Source organism: Bombus huntii, unplaced genomic scaffold (genome assembly GCF_024542735.1).
Source record: "Bombus huntii isolate Logan2020A unplaced genomic scaffold, iyBomHunt1.1 ctg00000279.1, whole genome shotgun sequence".
Lineage (NCBI taxonomy): Eukaryota > Metazoa > Arthropoda > Insecta > Hymenoptera > Apidae > Bombus > Bombus huntii.
In genome coordinates, this window is record NW_026099485.1 from 25,001 (window position 1) to 30,000 (window position 5,000).

General features: G+C 49.8%; 1 long non-coding RNA gene and 1 other non-coding gene across 3 annotated transcripts in view; one reads left to right on the forward strand and one right to left on the reverse strand.

Annotated features, from left to right (window-relative positions):
• The window catches only part of LOC126877907 (uncharacterized), a 23,018-nt gene extending 19,354 nt beyond the window's left edge, over positions 1 to 3,664 (forward strand). For both annotated transcript variants that reach the window (XR_007695440.1, XR_007695439.1), the window contains 2 exons: positions 3,127 to 3,314; positions 3,527 to 3,664. This is a non-coding gene — a long non-coding RNA (uncharacterized LOC126877907). The remainder of the gene's footprint in view (positions 1 to 3,126; positions 3,315 to 3,526) is intronic.
• Positions 1,828 to 1,982, reverse strand: LOC126877909 (5.8S ribosomal RNA). Its single transcript, XR_007695442.1, has one exon. It is a non-coding gene; the product is annotated as a 5.8S ribosomal RNA (ribosomal RNA).
• Positions 3,665 to 5,000: the final 1,336 nt, after the last annotated feature.

Consider the following 5,000-nt stretch of genomic DNA (forward strand, 5'->3'; position numbering starts at 1 on the left):
TATTTCTCTGTGCGAAAATCGCCTCAAAGAGAAAAAAAATTCGAATAGAAGGAGAACACTCTCTATTCGATATACAATATATATGTATGTATGTATGTACGAGCGTTTTATGCATCTCGCCAAAGTGCCAAACTTCGTTCGTCGTATCATGTTCGAGCTAAGACTCACGCAAGACATCCGTGTAACGATCGTCCGGTTTTTAACGTCCGTCCTCTTTTTCTCCTACAGCCGTTTCTCTTCTCTCGACGATTCCAGCGGTTCCCGGTACGGGAACTCACGCAAGTGAAAAAGCGAGCGAGACGTACCGTCGGGTGGGTGTGTGTGTTCGGGGACTGGACGACCGGCGCGACGTTAGGATGCGCGGTCCAGCGATAGACGACGAAGAGGCATGGGATGACCAACACTCTCTTTTCTCTATTCTCGAAGCGTCGAATTGCCATAAAAAAAAAATCACACGCGCGCACGACATAGTCGTACGCGCGTGTATACCTCGTCTCTCTCAAAGTTTTTTTCTCGAGCCTCGCCAAAGGGGATCGTCTTCTTCCTCGTCTACGATCTCTCCGACGACGACGACCGTACGAACAACTTCGTAACGGACTCACATGCGCATCTTCCTCGGGTACAGAAACGCTGCGGAAAACACCTCGAGCTTGTAGTTACAGCAGCACCCGTGTATAGCCGATCTTAGACACACGCTAGTTCGCACACGCGTTACATATATAATATGTAAGATTTCCGACGAACGTGGCTTTTCGGGAGCCAGGCGCGCGGGCAGAGAGATACACGACGACGGGGAAAATTCGTCCCGATACGAGTACGTGTACTCTCCGATCTCCGCGCGACGCTGGGGATCATACCTCCCTAAGTCGTCAGAGCGCTCGAAGAAATCTCGCGTGTGCGTTCCCGGATCTACGGCTGATACTTTCGGGGCTTGTAAAAAAGCACAGAGCGTGTAAAACGCAACGACGACCCATCGATGCGACGGTCCTCGTTGTTGTCAGTCGCTTTCGCGAAGAGACGGAGTGGGCATTCGATCCCTGGGGCTGTACGAGAGTCTTAAGAAAAGACGGTAGATTATGGCAAAGTTTCGCACGCCATCGAGTTTAGGTTTTTTTTTTTGGTTCTCTCTTCTCTCCTCTCTCGACCGAGTTCCCATATTTGCTTTCTCTCTCAGTCTCGCCAAATATAATATTCTTTTAAGACGACGTCGGGGGCGCGGACCTTCGTGCGTCGAACACCGGCAAACGTAGCATATATCGCCTGATATGAAAAAAAAAATCGGTCACGAGGAGAACACTACGAGTATATACGTTCGATAACCGATACACGAAGCGGTGCATAAGCGGGCGGTCGCCCTCGTAAGGACGACTCACGACGCCGCGAGCACTCACGCAGGTCCGTGACCGGTTCTCTCCGCTCTTATTCGTATCCCTTCGTATACCTTCGTCCGACTCTGAAACGTTCTCTTATAATTTTTAAGAAGAACGACGGCGGGTTGTCAAGGCAAGAAGGGACAGAGAGAGACAGAGGTAGAGTTTCGTAGTCTCCCGTGAACACGATAGATTATATATCGAGCATGCGTACGACTTGCACGGTCTCTGCACGACCGCGACGAACGCCGACGAGCGTCCAACAATCGCTCGTACGTCGCGTATGTTCTCTCCGTCCGCTCTTATTCGTATCCTCGTTCTTGTACCTTCGTCCGACTCTGAAACGTTCTCTTATATAAAGAAGAACGACGGCGGGTTGTTAAGGCAAGAAGGGACAGAGAGAGACAGATACGGAGAGTAACGATACGCAACGCAAGCAGTCTTAGGTTTACGTGAGCAACCCTCAGCCAGGCGTGGTCCAGGAATTGTATCCGTGGACCGCAATGTGCGTTCGAAATGTCGATGTTCATGTGTCCTGCAGTTCACACGTTGACGCGCAATTAGCTGCGTTCTTCATCGACCCACGAGCCAAGTGATCCACCGTTCAGGGTAATCTTTTATAAATTTACAACAGTTCAATACTCAAATGTACTCTTCTCGGTTCTAGCGAAGCCGAGTTCCGTCACGTTCGACCAACGGGAATCGAACGCGCAGAAGTCGCCATAGGATTGACGACACAAAAACGTTCGAAAAAAAAAGAAAACGACGAACGCGCGAAGATACGCGCGTTCGCCGGCCGGGCGTAAAGTACATTATGATATATAACAACCATCGAGATCGAAGCTCCGTTCGTCAGGAAACGACGGGGATATATACACCCGATTCTGAATCCTCTGTACAGCACACGATCTCGCGAACGAGTAAGCACGGTGGCTAGCCCATGTTATATATGTGTTTGATTCTACTCTCTCGTCCAATTATTCAAGAAACAGCGCGCGTGCATCTCTCCATCGTTCGGGTGATAGTAAAGATTCGATGGGATTCGCGCGGCCGTCCGCCTCGAGCGGTCTTTCGTCCCAATATCCAGAAGCAGAGTTTGAAAAACTCTAGCGACGGCACGGGTGTCCGACTCACGACATCGAGGTTTCGAAGCCGGCGATCCCCTCCGAACGGATGGCGACCACGCGACCGACTGAAAGCATGAAAAATCGACGAAAGATAGAACACATCTCCGTTCGGGTGGTGTTTTTTCTTTAAAAAAAAAAAAAAACACAAAAATTCGATGGGACTCGCAGCCATCGTCCTCGCGCGGTCTTTCGTCCCGATATCCAGAAGCAGAGTTTGAAAAACTCTAGCGACGGCACGGGTGTCCGACTCACGACAACGAGGATAGACAGCCGGTCCCCTCCGAACGGGTTATGCGACGATAAACTCGATGAAACTTTAGTCTCGTTCAGGTAGTGTGTGTCTTGTAAATCAAAAATTCGATGGGACTCGCATCCATCGTCCTCGCGCGGTCTTTCGTCCCAACATCCAGAAGCAGAGTTTGAAAAACTCTAGCGACGGCACGGGTGTCCGACTCACGACAACGAGGATAGACAGCCGGTCCCCTCTGAACGGTATATTATATATGAGATGATAGACGACAAACTGGATGAAACTTTAAGTCTCGTTCAGGTAGTGTGTAAATCAAAAATTCGATGGGACTCGCATCCGTCGTCCTCGCGCGGTCTTTCGTCCCGATATCCAGAAGCAGAGTTTGAAAAACTCTAGCGACGGCACGGGTGTCCGACTCACGACAACGAGGAAAGACAGCCGGTCCCCTCTGAACGGTATATAATATGAAACTTTAAGTCTCGTTCAGGTAGTGTGTAAGTCAAAAATTCGATGGGACTCGCATCCGTCGTCCTCGCGCGGTCTTTCGTCCCGATATCCAGAAGCAGAGTTTGAAAAACTCTAGCGACGGCACGGGTGTCCGACTCACGACAACGAGGATAGACAGCCGGTCCCCTCTGAACGGTATATTATATATGCGATGATAGACGACAAACTGGATGAAACTTTAAGTCTCGTTCAGGTAGTGTGTAAATAAAAAATTCGATGGGACTCGCATCCGTCGTCCTCGCGCGGTCTTTCGTCCCGATATCCAGAAGCAGAGTTTGAAAAACTCTAGCGACGGCACGGGTGTCCGACTCACGACAACGAGGAAAGACAGCCGGTCCCCTCTGAACGGTATATTATATGAAACTTTAAGTCTCGTTCAGGTAGTGTGTAAGTCAAAAATTCGATGGGACTCGCATCCGTCGTCCTCGCGCGGTCTTTCGTCCCGATATCCAGAAGCAGAGTTTGAAAAACTCTAGCGACGGCACGGGTGTCCGACTCACGACAACGAGGATAGACAGCCGGTCCCCTCTGAACGGTATATAATATGAAACTTTAAGTCTCGTTCAGGTAGTGTGTAAGTCAAAAATTCGATGGGACTCGCATCCGTCGTCCTCGCGCGGTCTTTCGTCCCGATATCCAGAAGCAGAGTTTGAAAAACTCTAGCGACGGCACGGGTGTCCGACTCACGACAACGAGGATAGACAGCCGGTCCCCTCTGAACGGTATATAATATGAAACTTTAAGTCTCGTTCAGGTAGTGTGTAAGTCAAAAATTCGATGGGACTCGCATCCGTCGTCCTCGCGCGGTCTTTCGTCCCGATATCCAGAAGCAGAGTTTGAAAAACTCTAGCGACGGCACGGGTGTCCGACTCACGACAACGAGGATAGACAGCCGGTCCCCTCTGAACGGTATATAATATACATTATGCGACGGTAGACGATCAACTAGACGAAACTTTAGTCTCGTTCAGGTGGTGTAAAAAAAATTCGATGGGATACGCACGCACGGCTGTCGTCGTCCTCGAGCGGTCTTTCGTCCCAATATCCAGAAGCAGAGTTTGAAAAACTCTAGCGACGGCACGGGTGTCCGACTCACGACATCGAGGCTTCGAAGCCGGCGGCGTTCCCCTCTGAACGAACTTCGGCTAGACTAGTTACGAATCGTTGCTACACATCGTCTTCATCGTCGTCGTCGTCGACATCGACATCATCATCATATCATCATCATCATCATCATCATCGGTCATCGTCGCATAGCGGGCCAACATCCACGCGATGCGTCTTCGTTCTAGGTTACCCGATCCACGAGTATGTTACACGTGGTTTCGTTATTTCGAACGAAACGACATACGAAGAGCACACGCCCTTTGGGTAGGAAGCACGTTTCGAGAACGACGAGAGTTTCGATGAAAGAGACGAGAGAAGTCGACGCAGAAGGTATCCATGGATCTTCGAAGAGAACCTTCGAAGATGTATATCGGTATCCTTTCGCTCTGCGCGACTCGCTACAAGTTCTTTCGCTCTCGTCGACTCGTTCTAGACGCTTCGTTCGATCCCAAAGAGGAGTCTTCGATATGTCCCGTTGCTAGGAGGAGAACAAACGCAACACAGACCACGAAACATAGAAGAGAATAGGCGAGCATGATCACTCCGACACGAGGCACTTTAGAGATTTTCTTATTAGTTTGCATGGACTTTTATATTTCGTTTGTACGGTTTCCACGATGCAAATACGAAATACGAGAT